Source organism: Nelumbo nucifera, chromosome 5 (assembly GCF_055504915.1).
Source record: "Nelumbo nucifera cultivar China Antique chromosome 5, China Antique-T2T, whole genome shotgun sequence".
Classification (NCBI taxonomy): Eukaryota; Viridiplantae; Streptophyta; class Magnoliopsida; order Proteales; family Nelumbonaceae; genus Nelumbo; species Nelumbo nucifera.
Window position 1 is genome coordinate 65,644,133 of NC_142653.1, and position 15,560 is coordinate 65,659,692.

The 15,560-nt window shown below is 36.2% G+C and overlaps 1 long non-coding RNA gene across 1 annotated transcript; it reads left to right on the forward strand.

Moving 5' to 3' along the window:
- The first annotated feature begins 4,692 nt into the window (after positions 1-4,692).
- LOC104587848 (uncharacterized) lies at positions 4,693-13,126 on the forward strand. The gene is made up of 5 exons (XR_733668.3): positions 4,693-4,964; positions 7,355-7,447; positions 7,540-7,651; positions 7,747-8,124; positions 12,881-13,126. It is a non-coding gene; the product is annotated as an uncharacterized LOC104587848 (long non-coding RNA).
- Positions 13,127-15,560: the final 2,434 nt, after the last annotated feature.

Here is a 15,560-nt window from a genome sequence, read left to right on the forward strand (position 1 = left end):
CTACCTTTAGCACCCCCAGACGCTACCCTCTCCCTCAACACCTTCACTTCTTACTGAAGAGGACAATGGCCAAAGGACCTAGAGGAGAAAGGGGGAAGGAGTCCGAAGAGAGTTCCCTTCCGAACCATTCGGAAGTTCATAGCACTCAGGGCCAAAGTCTGAGAAAGACATGGTTTGAGAATTACCTAAGAGACGAGGGTGAAGAAAGTGGAGACGAGGTGTGTCAAAGGATTGAAGGTCTGAGAGCAAAGTTCACTCAACAACAAGGGCGCCTAATAATAAATGACAAAGAAAAATCGCCACTAAGGCCCCTATTTATAGATGAATGAGTGACTCAGATCTCGCTAGATCCAATGGTCGTGAGGTCCTCGCTTTCGCTGACCACCAGCGGTGTGACACTCAGCATCCAACCTCAGGGAAACAAAACGATGCCTATTAAACCCACGCGTGCCCAGCCTTGGGGAACCAAAACGACGCCTATTACACCCGTGCATGCCCAGCCTTGGGGAACCGAAATAACGCCTAGTAAACCCGTGCGTGCCTGGCCTCGAAGAAGCGAAACGATGCCTAGTAAACCGGCACTTAGCCTCGGGAAGGCAAAATGACACCGAGCGAACCAACAGGCCCACTCGCCGTGATCCACCGGTTTAGATGCACAAACCCAATGAATGCATGGACCGACTCGCCCAGAGTTCCCGTCTACCCTATGGAAGGCTCTCCCCACGCTAGACACATATCAAGCACGACCCCGACATGCTAGCCAGTGAATCCCGTATCGCGTACGGCCTTAGATTGTCACCATGTGAGTACAAGGCATAAACTCGGCTCAGCTGGGCCCCTTCCACCTCGGGCTCCCTAGCCGAAGCTGAGGCATCCACAACCTCACCTCTCTTCCATGAACTGTAATCAGGGCGAAACAGAAGCGAAACAAAGGCAATGCCACTGCAGGGTATACTCCACTAAACAAGCTCGATGGCACCTACCAATATTGACACCCTTCGGTTGAAGCTGAGGCCCCTTCCGAACCCCGACCTCGGCCTCAGGAGTGGGGGGCAAGTGATGTAGGCGCATTCGGCTGGCCTGTACAAGGCTGACTCGTGCCGAATGGAGGACGCCCGCATAGGCTTACCATGAGGGTGCTTAGAGTTACTTGACGCGGACCAAGCGGACCTAGTCACAGGGTGCCCTGTGGCATTGGCAGAACATCTCACTAGGCCCTCGTACGGCTCGCATCTAGACCATTCGAGCCCAACTACCCCTTGGCAGCTCCAGCTATAAATGCAAGGCACCCCCCTCAAGGTAAGGGATTCAATTCCACTTGAAATCTTTGTGATCTCTAGTGCTCTCTCCACTAAGGACTTAGCGCTATCCGAGACCTCGTCTGGACCCCCTCGGCTCCAGACTCATCATTTACCTCATGCACGTATTAACTTGGTTGTCGGAGTCCTCACCTCAGGTAACCACCCAAGGCCTCTAACACCCTCTCCCTTGCAGTTTCATCATTGTGGGAACAACACCTCGTCCTCCCTCGGACACCCTTCTTGGTACCAGCCCTCGGCTTTTACAATACTCGAAGGAGCGATACGCCTCGGCCTCAGCCTTGGCTCATCTCCCCAAGACCCTCAAAGCCTTCAGCCTTCTCTTGAAGCTTGGGAGTGAAATTACTTTGTTGCCCTTGGCCAAACCGAGCATCAACAACATGTATTATAATATTGGTAATTTTATTCATAGATATTTAAATCATATAATTTTACTAAGTATAATAATTTAATATATTTCTAATTTTCACAGCAATTTATACCATTGAATTTCAAAAATGTGGGCTCCCACATGCACATATTCTGTTATTCTTACACCAAGATGATAAACCTTCAACACCAACAGAAGTTGATAGAATTATTTCAGCTAAGCTTCCAGATAAAGATAAAGATCCTAAGGCATATGAAACAATTGTTCAGTATATGGTTCATGGCCCATGTGGAGAATTAAACCCAAATGCTCCTTGCATGATTAATGGAAAATGCTCTACGCATTATCCTAAATAATTTTGTAATGAGACAACATTTGTTGGAAATGGTTATCCTATGTATTGGAGAAGAAATAATGGACGAATTGCAATGAAGAATCGTCATATTTTGGATAGTAGATGGATTATTCCATACAATATTGATTTACTTCATCGGTTTCAAGCACATATCAATGTTGAATTATGCAATCGTTTAAGATCTAGTAAGTACTTATTTAAGTACGTTAATAAAGGACAAGATAGGGCCACTGTTGTTATTGAGAAAGATGTAGAAGATAATCATTGTGAAATTCGTGAGGTAAGAGAAGTTAATGAGATCAAAACTTATTTGGATTGGCGCTATATTTCAGCATCGAAAGCTTGCTGGAGAATATTCATGTTTGATATTCAATTCCAATTCCCAAGTGTTGAAAGATTATCATTTCATCTTCCTGATGAGTAAACTATTACTTTTAAGGATAATAACAATTCAGTCAGGATTTTGAATGGGTCCGATTTAGAGCACATTAAGTTTATTCAATGGATGTATGAAAAATATAATGATGCACGGGAGTTGACATATACTGATTTTCCTACAAAGTGGGTGTGGAATAAAAAAAAACAAAATTTGGACTAGAAGAAAGTCAGATAAATTAATTGGAAGAATCTATTATGTACACCCAACTTCAGGTGAATGATTTTAAATATTGTAAGAGGTCCTAGGAGTTTTGAGGAAATTAGAACAATGAATGGTATTGTCTACCCTACCTTTAAGTCAGCATGTTCAACGCTTGGATTGTTAGATGATGATTATGAGTGGCATGAAGCTATTGAACAAGCTGGGTTGTGGTCTATTGGTCAACAACTACGAGAAATATTTGCTACAATTCTATTATTTTGTGAGGTTTTAGGCCCTAATGAGTTGTAGAATAAACATTGGGAATTGTTTTCAGACGATATATTACATCGTCAAAGAAGAATACTAAAAGACAACTCAATTAATCTGTCATATGAGAAATTAATGAGCTATGCATTATATGAAATTGAAAAGATATTAAATAAGTGCAATAGTTTTTTTAGAGATTTGCCAACACTTTCATTTCCAGATATATCATTCCAAATTTGGGTTGAAAATAGACTAATTCTAGATAAAATGAATTATGATGGAATTTCTCAAGGATTTACTACAAAAAAATCATCATTTCGTAACGTTTCTTTTGTGACGTTTAAATAAAACGTTGCTGAAGTTCTCTTTTTCGTAACAATAATGACATTTGTTGCAAAACAAAGGTTTCTTGCAACGGTTAGAAACAACTGTTGCTAAAATCCGTCTTTTCGCAACGTCTCATTTATGTTTTGACGACGTTCATCGTAAATGTCATTAAAAATCATTCCCGCCACCACCAATATTTCACGCCAAATATTTTGGTGACGTTTGTAATAAATATCCTAAAAACCTTAAATTTTAATGACATTTAGTTTATATTTTGGTGACATTTATTAAGCATCACCAAATGTCTATTTGAATCCCCTTCTCCAAAATTGTTTTATTATATATTATTATTGTTATTATATTACTATTATTATTATTTAACTTTAAAGCTTTTATCAATTAGTTATGAAATGAATTAATTATAAAGTTAAGTTATAGCTCATTTGAAAATAATTATAAAAAACACTTATATAAATGAATATTTTAAATGCTTAAATATTTAAATTGTTTTTTAAGCGTAAAGTTTAATTATTAGTATTTCGTTTTAATTTTATTAATGTAGTTAATATTTTCGAATAATCAATTATATTCTTGTTTTTAATTAAAATTTGAATATTCAAATAAATAAATAAATATATATATATATATATTATAATTATAATATTAATTATACTTATAATATATAATATTTTAAAGTATAAAATTTATATTTTTATATTTATATATATAATATAAAAATATATTCTTCTGTTTTGTGCTATTGAGTCGAACTCAAGCTCATCGAATATTTAATCAAATGAATCTCGAATCAAAAAAATAAAGTTTGAATCAAACTCAAACTTAAACCCACGAGTATTTATTTCAGTTGAACCGAGTCGACGTATGTTGAAGTTTGACTTGATTTAGCTTGACCTCACTCCTAATTAAATAGTTGATTAATTAATATTAATAAATTAGTTACTTAATTATTATTTATTGTATTGTTACACAAAGTTAGAATGGATTGTCTATTCAAATCAAACAGTTTAACCCATGATTTTTGAATCGTCGTTTACATGGACGATTAGATCGTTTGGCCTGGGAATTGGCCAAGTAATCGGTTCTGTTTTACTACAAACCCGATCCCTAGCCAAAAACTGTTGAATCCGTTAATGACCTATTGACTCAGGCGGTTGAACCATTGAATGGTCAACCCGTTCAACCGTTTTAGCCATTTTTTTATTTCTTATTTTTATTGTCAAAATAGGCCGTTCATTTGACCGTCACCCGGAAACTAGTGGCCAGAAAAGTTTCGTTTGTAGATCATTTTTAAAACAATGGTTAAACCATTAACCCAAAAACTAGTGGCCAAAACGGTTCTAGTTTGGAACAGTTTTTAAAACATTGAGTAAAACTTCAACTTCATTTATAAAAAAAAATAAAACTTATTTTTTAATATAAAAAAGAAAAACCTAAAACTCTAAACCCGCCCAAACCCATCTACTAAAATTCCATTCTACTTCCCGCGTTGTTCCTTCTGCTTCTCCCTATCTCGCTCACTCTTTTCTGTCTTTCCCTCCTACTTCACCCGCTTCACCCACATCGTTCTTTCTTCTTCTCTCTTTCCCTCCACTCCTCATATGCTGTAAATCATTTTGGGGCTGCTTCAAACCCACTCCTCATCCTCTGTAAGTCATTTTGGGGCTTCTTCGAGTTGCTATCGCAATCAGTGTTCAACCCCAATTTCTAATTACGATTTGAGTTCAGGTATTTTTTATTTTTCCTCTTTGTTTTGCATGGAAAATCATCTGTTGGAAATATCCATCAAACCTAGAATTTTTTTGCTGATTATCTATTGGAAAGTCTTTTATTTTTTTTTATTTTTCCTCTTTTTTATTTTTTCTGATTCATCAAACCTAGAAATTAGTGGTGTGCATAATGTACATTTATGTTTCTGGGGTATTTTTTTGGGAGTTTTGTCATTTATGAGAGAGTTTTGGTCTTCCATTCGAGGTTGAATTTGTATTTAGGTTCCACGTAAGTTCAGATCCTATCTCTTGGATTTTGGTGTTTTGTTTTAGGGATTTTCTACTTGTTATGCCGTGGAAATACTTTTTTACTACACATCAGCTCCATACTTGTAAGTTGTAACTAACTTAGCACGTCATAATTGGTTTAAGTACCCTCAAGAGTTCCTACGTAGAATTCAAAAGCTTGTGGTATAGATCCTATTGTTGGATGTCAAAAATACTTGTGGAAGATTATTGCTTTAGGAAGCATTGCTCTTGGTAAGGGAGCTTCTCTTTGATGTTCTGAGTTTGATTGATCAATTTTATCTTCTTGCCTGATTTATGGATTCTTATTGATTGCATTCACTAATGGGGCATAGGTGTTACTGATAGCTTGGCAAATAATAAATTTGTATATAGGAATCAATGAAACAAATCACAACTCCTAGTTTTGTACATGTTAGATAAATTGAAAACTAGTCAAGAAGGACTATTGTCATACTTCAACTATTTTTTTTTTGTGTGTGCAAAGCAACTTGTGAATTTGTAGCAAACTCCACATCAGCTAGTCAACTGTACAATTATCTAACAAATTTAACACTTTCTCACCACAAGTACACTAATAATAATTTAACCCATACCTGTACACTTCTATCTCCATTACACCAAAGCAACTACCATCATAAGGAACAAGCTTCCACTGCTGAGACTCCTTGACATTGAATGTCAACCCCATCATACAACTTGTTGTAAGGGTGAGATAAGGTAGGAACCAGTGGATTGGCCACAGCTTCAGTCACTTTGTACCCTTTACCACCATCATTTTCTGTACACCCAATGTCATCAGCCCCACTCTCAGGACCCAATACCAAGGTTCCGACCTCCTTGCCTGTCTAGCAATCCTGTAATTGATTAATGTTTTTAGCATCGAGAGGTTTTAAAGCATGGATGAAGTTAGAGGCTCAGGTTTCTCCCATGGAATAAACTCTGCATTGTTATCTAATACTAGTATGGCTCTAGTTTGAAAGATGTTTCTGCCTTTTAATTTTTGACCATCCATAATGCATGTACAACCATTTGATTAAGATATCTTTAATTGATTTGATCAATTGAATATCTGTTGTTTTTTTCTCTAGTAAAATTTGCATGTACATATGTTGTGCAATAGACAACAGCTGTGGTGGTCCATAGATGCCCAAACATTCTAGGCTTTCCTAAGAATTCTGGTGTCCAAATCCTAAGAAAACTGCCCTTCATCTTCATGGGAATGATTTATGTAGTAGATAGATAGAATGCTGCCCTTCATCTTCATCTTCATCTTCATCTTCATCTTCATCTTCATCTTCTATTGAATAATTCTGAATTCGATCATTCTTTTATTTTTATGATATTTAACTAATTTACATATATCTTGGAAAACAGAATTCTGTTTTGTGGTATTTGTCTTTTCTTTTATACACTTAACAACTTCCATAGTTTTCTTTGTTGGTAAGTAGATCATTATACTCTTAAGTAGATCATCATAGTTTTCTGAACAATAAAGCAAGCATGGACACTCCCAACACCCTAACCCATCATTTTTTCTAACTCTCTTCCAAATATATATAAGCTGGGGCTACCTCATTTTTCTTCCTGTTTTACTTCTCACAAACAATTAAGACAAATCCAAACCTAAAGGAAAAATATTCTACATTTAGGACACAAAGTCCCCTAATTTTGAGGGCCAAAGATCATCGGATTGAGGGTGTTGAGCGTGGCCACTTTCTTGGCCTCATGGCTGGTCTCTAGCTATAGGTCACTGTTGAGTCCATGTCTGTCACATACTCACATGGCCCTTGTCCTTTTGTCCATGAGAACCAGAAGCAACCTTAGTAGGAAAGTATTAATTTAACCTTTTTAGTACCAACACTCTTATCAAGGGAGATGTAAAGCTGTTTAACATTGATAATAACTGATTAGCTGACCCGAAGGGTACTTAAGGTATAAGTTAGGTACGGGAGAGAAATGTTGATCGTAGTGATTTGCTTCGTTTGTTTGCACATTGGGATACTTTAGAGAACAAGGTATAAGTTAAAAGTAATTTAGTAATTTCTTTTTAACATGGTAAATACATAGTAGATTAATATCACTAAATTGTCATTGTTGTAGCAAAAGTGTCAGACAATGGCCAGGGAGAGGGCTCGTAACAAGGTGAATCACCACTTAGGCCGAGCTTCTTATGCAACTCTTCTCCATCAGATGGTGGGATGACCAACATAATTTATATATACATATATATACATTTATTTCTTTGTTAATTTGTATAATGGCTCAAACCGGTTTATTTGTTTTAGGAGGAGGAAAGCAAACAAAACAATGCTCCCCCCTAGGTGAGAGGACCTATTCAAGAGGGCCCACACAAACTCCCCAGGGGAGTTCTATGATCCCGAGGCAAGGGAACTTGCTGTAAGTATTTTTTTATATTTATTCATTGAATAATTTTAGTATGGCTTTATTTTGGACCATTTCAAGTAAATGCTTTTTTTTATAAATTGTTCTAGGCCAAAATGACAACATATATGGCAGAGCAAGCAGAAGATGGCGCATGGGTTGAGGCCATTGGTCCCCATGATGCACTGGCAGCAGTTTTGGGAGATGGGCATCCATCACGGGTGTGCTGTTTGGGCTTTGGCCCGACCCCAAAGCATGCTTTTGGTACTACAAGGTCTGGAAGCACCTCTCAAACTACAACTTCCACCATGTACATGACACATTTGGAGCAAGAGAACCAACAACTTCGGGCAAAAGTGGACAATCTTCAATCGAACATGGTGAGTCTGAATTCACATGTGCTACATTTGCAATCATTCATGGAGCAGATGGCGCAACAATATGGCATGCCTATGCCTGATCCATTCCCCACGCTCAATACAATTCAAGTATGTGCCTGAACTTTTCCCCATTATGTGCCTATCTAGTTGCTGGCTTTTTTTTGGTTAATCTTGCTGTTAACTCTAAGTAGATCTGCAGTGCTAAATAAACTGGTTCAACTTTCCATAGATTGCACCATCAAATTTTCCTTGAATTAATTGGTTGAATTGGTTATTTATTTGGGTTAAGGGCTGAATGGTTATTTATTTGGGTTTGGATCCATCATTCTGGCCCGGATTTGATACCTTATTCAAGGACATTGTCAAAGGACTCAAAGCAAGGGTTGTAGCTTGTTACCAAGTGGTTGAACATCTATTGTTCAAAGATGGGAACATCCCTGATGGGCCTTATGTGCTTCAGATACTGCAAATTCACAAAGTTGTCTGTTAACAAAAGAACAAGAAAATAAATAAAAATGAAAATAGGAACAACTTTCCTAGTTCAATCCTAAACCCCCCCTACTTGTGTCAATCCAATGACAACTAGGAGCACTGGAATCCCAATTTCGATGCAGTTTCCCAACTAATGACCAAAAATTAAGGTGAAAGATTAGAGGCCAAGGAATGCAGAACATTCTATCAGATCAAATCTGGTCATAGGATATCTTCTAGGCTCATCCATTCTGATAGGTCCTACTCGCTTGCATGTGAACCACTAAAACTTTTACACCATTTCTAGTCCATCATTTTGTCATACACGATAATCACAACAAATTCCCTCTAGTTGCAAGACCTACCGAAGGAAAGCCTTGTCAAATAATCCCAAGTCAACCAATCCAACTACAGGTGCCATACCAAGGGGACTGAAAAACCTGCAAAGAAAAACAGAAAGAACTACGAAAACTACCATTCAAGAAACAAATGGTCTGCCAAAATGTACCTTGAGAAAAGTCCCCAAATTTGGCTATAACCCAGGATGATCTGTATGCTTGATGCTACGATCAATGTTCTTTGGATTGCTCGCATAGTTTGTATAAATCTCTGGAAGTCAGAGACACATGCATGTAACACTTGCTAGTTTTTATAAGTGCCAAAAAAAAAAAAACAAATTAGAAGATACAAAACCAGAAAGGGGAATATACTTGACAAGTATCACCTTTTGGCTTTTCTGTACTGGTTATCCTATGGGTCGAAAAAGCACTCTCACAGGTTCTTCTCCACATGACCTTAGATATTTTTGCCACATGGAAGTATGACATCAGACAGAGGACACTAAGGATCACCCACATGTTTGATCCCCCCCCCCCCCCCCCATGTCAACCCTATATCCCACCTAGTTGCCCAAAGGAAATGCTTATTCTGAATAACCGATAAGGGTTTTTATAGCTAAATATTACACTAGTAATAGAGAAAGGCAAGAGGAACATGTGGGTCAGTTTAAAGCCACAACAGTCTTGCCATTTGGAAAAATTCTTGTCATGTAGGTTTCTTCATTCTAAAACCCAGCTGACACTCTCCCTTGTTTCCATTTATATTTGTACCTGTATTTGTATTTGCATTAATTGAAAGAAAGAGAGGAGTAATCTGGTTCCAAAGACTGCTTGCAGAAGTGTTTGTACCTATATTTGTATTTGAACCTGTATTTGTATTTGTATTTGTATTTGCATTAATTCAAAAACCCAGCTGACACTCACAGGTTCTTCACCACCCACTACTGCTGGTAATCTGGTTCCAAAGAGTGCTTGCAAAAGTGTTTTGATACCAAATACAAATAACAGAGTTTGTATCACCCAAATTTTGTCACCCTGTTAGTGAATGCACCAAAGATATTTTACAAAAAATGTTGACCTTGTCACATGATCCAAACCATGCTTTTCCACTCGGAAAGGAAGGGTTGGGAGAAAATAAAAATGAAAGGAAACTCCAAGCAAGGATGAGTGGAGGCATCATATCAGGTTCGTTTCTGGTCTAGCTTCACAGTGAGGACCCAGGAAATGGTGTCTCAGCTCCCAGGAATTTCTCCGTATGCATGGCATAGGTACAACATGGGGTAGAAGATGAGGTCACAGAGGCCTCTTGGCTGATCCGAACCCAATCTGAAATCTGGCAGTATCCAAATCTGATCCAAGTACCCTAGATGCAATCAGATTTGGATATGGATGAAGACCTTTGACAGCACCCATAAGAAGTGAGGATTTAGTTTTGAATTAATAAGCTAAAGTCCAACTTACATCAGTTCCACCCATTACTGGGACAAGCAACGAGAGGATCATAACACTAGTTCCCAATGTGAGGATTTAGTTTTGAAAAGCCAATAGTATAGTTTCAGCTGCAAGAGAAAGCTTTAATCGACCAAAAAAAAAGTGAACAAATAACTCAGTTTACAATTCACATATAAAAGTCCTGACCACACAAATAAGAAAGTGAAGAATTAAGAATATAAAAGCATCTAGTACCAACAACTGCATTATAGTTGGAGTAAAGGAGTAAAGGCAAACTGATGTAGGAAAACCAAGGCGATACGATACAAAAATATCTTGTCACATTTGAAATGATGGACTTCTAGTGTTAAAATAACCAATTTGCTAGAGATGTAGACCATGTAATGAAGAACTAGGGAATGGGATTTCAAGGGTCTCAATTGGCTAATATAAAACTAGTGAAAATATCAGATATTTCAGATTTTAGAATTTAGAAAACAAAAGAACTAGAACTCCACCTAGAAGATATAGAGTTAATGAGTAATTAGGGAAAATATAGGATTTGGCCCAAGACTGAGATTTGTTTTCTTCCCCTGGTCCAATGGTGAACAAAGGCCCATTTATGTGAACCACTTATAACTTCCTCAGCTGATTGGAACCTGAAATCATGGAATTGTTAACCTGAAATTATGGCTGTTCCAGGGGATTCTCTGGCTATCTGATGGGCTGTCTAAATTATCCACATCAGCTCTTCACCTGGCTCAATAGTTTATTCATTTAGAAACCTGTTTTATGTGTGTATGCATGTTGGTTTATCCAGAGCTCAGAGAGTTAGGGCTTTAGGTCATCATCTGGTTTGGTCTAGGTAGGTTATATGACATCTTAGAAGTAAGATTGTGTTTGGATTGTGGGGCAGAAGTGGTAGAGCTTCTGGAATGCTGGGTTCTCCCCATTTTACTTGGCACATCCTGTCTTGGCTTCTGCTCCAAAGCCTAATCCAAACACAACCTAATTGAATGAGTTGTCCTAGAGCAGCACAAAATAAAAACACTTAAAGAGGATTGCCAAGGTCTGTGGCTACATTTCCACATAAAGAGCAAGAGATAAACTACAAATCTTATACAAGATACTCACCTTTGGGGTATTAAGTACAAGTTTTGCAAGAACGAGAGAATTAGTCAGAATTACATGATGGCTATCTGCTATCTCTCCTCCATGGGCCAAAAGAAGAGAACATGACAGGAGAAAACAAAAAAATATCCAAGTGAATACATAATAACACTCCTCCATAGGCCAAAATGATGGCTATCTGATGACAGTGATTCCAATATCGGAGTCCATTGAGAAGTCTATTGGTTTGGAAACCATAGTGAATACAGAGGTGAAGGTAGTGGGTTTAGTTTTTTTAGGGGGTGAGGAATTTGCAAGGAAAACCTTTAAGGAACTAGAAGAAAAATAACCAATGCCTATGGAAGATGGGTAACAACACTCTTTTGGTTATTTGTTAGAGATAAAAAATACATAATAATACACTTAAACAAAATGGATCTTGTCATAAACTCTGCATTGACAAAATCTCTTAATACAAACAAACCATGAAAGAAAACCAGAGTTCCCCAGTTCCCCTACAATAAATACAAGTTACTTTTTGTAGATGTTTTTGAACAGTATTATTTTCCTATTTTGCATGTTGATTTTCTGTAACATGAACACAAAAGTGTTCAGATTTGCACCATTGGAAAAGAATTGGAAGGAAACATGAAGTTAAAGAAACTAGAAGTAAGAACTGAAATGTGGACCAATTTCGATATCAAATACTTGATCAGTATTTCCATATGCATTTGACTAGATAATTGTTGAAAACCTGCCAACCATTGCTTTGTGATGGTTGACTGAATCTCTAATCTGGAAAATGTGATTAGAGATTTATAATTGAAATGTGATGTTCACCTACTCTTTAGAGGAAGGGATATTCATATTGAGTTCTCCTTGTGCCAAGCAAACAAAGATTCTACAACTGCCACTCCCCTTGTGTCCCTTTTCTTATCAGTTCAGGTGTTATCAGACTATTTGAAAGAGCATGACTGGTTCTTCCAGAAATGAATATGCTCACTCCTGGGAACTGCTCCCATTCCCACTGAGAAGGTATATAGACCTTATCTCAATAAACAAATGAATAAATACAGACAAGATACTTGCAAAAATTCAAATTTCAATGCAATGCACCTTGTACATTAATAGTTGGATTGGGAACATTTTGGCTTCTTATATTTATAATGCCATGAACCTTGGTGTAATGGTAAAATCTTGGCCTAACACACAAACTCTTAAAAGAGGATTTGTTTGTCATAAAAAAATAGGCATATGTACTTGACAAACATTCATTATAGAATTTTCTAGATTATGAAATATCTTTATAGCTATATTTTCTTTAAAAAATCTACTTGAAAATACAAGAATGTTGGAAAGAAATTGTTGGTTGATGTTTCCATTCCCATGATGTTGCTTCATCATCAAACCCGGTTACAATAAATCATTTAACATTTTGTTTATACTTGCTAAAAAAATTATGTTATACTTCTACATCTTTTGGTGAAAAATAACATTATTATTGTCTTTTGTAGGATATTGAATAGATACCTAACATAGGGTCTCCTCGTGCACATGCAATGAGTAGGGAGAGGGAGAATGCCAATGCAAAGGGGAAATCTCTCTGTTTTGGATGATATATTTTTCTTCCTTTTTCATATACTTTTTGTATAAACATAAATGTTTAATTGCAAATACTTTTTTTATTAATTATAATTTTGAAACTTATTTTGTTATATTTTAATATAATTAAATGATTATATGGATGGATTAAGTGTAAAGCAGATAATTTAAAATAATTGGGATATCAAAAATACACTTTTGGCGACGTTTGTTTAACATCACCGAAATTGGTATAACAAAACAAAAAAAACCTTTTAGTGCTGTTTGTAAACGTCACCAAAAGAAATTTAAATGTTGCCATTGTATAAAGTATGCGACTTTTGTAAAAAGTTTAGTGACATTTGCAAAATGTCGCGAAAACTTTTAATAACATTCACAATCGTGACGATGATGTAAATGTCACAAAAACCTTTTTGCGACGTTTCCCTAGCTTTTGGTGAAGTTTATGAAAAGTCACGAAAAGCCTTTTTTCCTGTAGTGATTGCATACATGTTCATTGAATATGGAACAAAAAATTGTATTTGAAGAAATCTTACAAGTAGTCCATACAAATTCAAGAGGTTTATTTTTTGTGCATGGAAATGGAAGTTCAAGAAAAACTTATCTTTGGAAAGTAATAATTGCATAGTTAAGGTCTAAACAAATGATTGTGTTAGCGTGTGCATCATCGGGAATTGTAGCGTTTTTACTACCTAGAGGAAGAACTAGTCATTCAAGATTTAAGGTTCCCCTTGAAATTGGTGACAACACATGTTTGATTATACAAAGATCACATCTCGTTGAATTGATCCAAGTTGCTGATTTAATAATTTGAGATGAAGTTCCAACGATTTATAGAAATGCATTTGAGGCCATAGATAGAACTTTCAGAGATCTTATGCGTTTAAAGGATTCGTGTTCTTCTGAAAAGGTTTTTGGAGGGAAACCCGTTATTTTTGGAGGAGATTTCAGACAAGTTTTAGCGGTTGTTAATAAGGGAATGCAGGAAGCAATTGTTTCATCTGTGGTTAATAAATCAAATTTTTGACATCAATGTATTGTTTTTCACTTAACAATAAATATGAGGCTTCGAGTTAGATACCTTGATGATTCGATTGCAAATTCTTTAAATGAATTTTATAAGTGGATATTAGTTCTTGGAGATGGTAAATTACCTACATTATCTTTGGATGATCAATACGAACAAAGTTGAATAAGAATACTAGAAGAATTTTTAATACTTCTAGAGAATAATCCTGTTAAGAATATTGTATCAGCAGTATATTCTGATTTGGAATGTAGATATACAGACCACAATTATTTGATTGAAAGAGCAATTTTAGTAACTACTAATCACAAGGTCGATGAAGTGAATGATTATATCTTATCCACTATACCTGGTGATATATCTACATATTTAAGTGCAGACACAATAAGTCCTATCTCTAAATCAATTGAGAACCAAAATATTTTATTCCTCACAGAGTTCTTATATACATTAAAGTATTATGGAATTCTAAATCATGAATTGAAGTTAAAAGTTAGAATTTCAATCATTCTTCTGTGAAATTTGAACTAAAGTGATGGGTTATGCAATGGAACAAGGCTGATTGTTATTTAATTAGCAAGAAGAGTAATTGAATATGAAATAATTACAGGAAATAATGTGGGTAAAAATGTTTTCATTCCAAGGATAGTGATGACTCCAACTGATTCGAATTGGCCATTTCTTGTGAATGTTTGTTTTACAATGACAATCAATAAAAGTCAATGACAAACTTTGAATTATGTTGAAATTTACTTGTTGCAACTTGTATTTATTCATGTACAATTATATGTGGCAATTTCCTGTGTAATAAGGACAATAAACCAGAATGATATACACAAAACATTGTCTATCATGAAGTCTTTAATAATTTGTATTCAGGTATATTGATTATTAATAGTTATTTCTTACTATTTTTTATTTATTTTGTGTCTAATATATTTCTCAAATTAATGAACAGGTGAGTGACAATGTCTTTCTTGACAATAAATCCGATTAAAATATAAGGAAGTAGAGAAGAAAAGGAAAGAAGAGAGAAAGGAGAAGGAAGAAAGGAAGAAGAAAAAGTTTGGAGCGATAGAATAGTGTTGGCGATGCCAACTTTTATTATATTATATAGGGGGGCAGAAATAAGAAGGGAAAAGACCCTTGTGCCCCTGCTGTAAGTGAGTACAATAACAGAAATAAAAAATGATTTAACTAGCCAAACAGACCCTAACACAAATAACTAAATTATTTCAACACTCCCCCTCAAGTTGGAGCATAAATGTTAATCATGCCCAACTTGTCACACAAATCATTGTATCGCACATGATGAAGGCCTTTGGTGAAGATATCTGTAAGTTGTTTTTCTGGGCTAACATATGAAGTATACACTTCTCCATTTACAAGTTTCTCTCTAATAAAATGTTTGTCCACTTCAATGTGTTTCGTCCTATCGTGCAAGACTGGATTAGTAGCAATATTGATGGCAGCTTTATTGTCACAGTAGAGTGACATAGGATTGCTCACTACAAAACCCAATTCATCTAACAGATTTCTTATCCACATTATTTCAGCAACCCCAT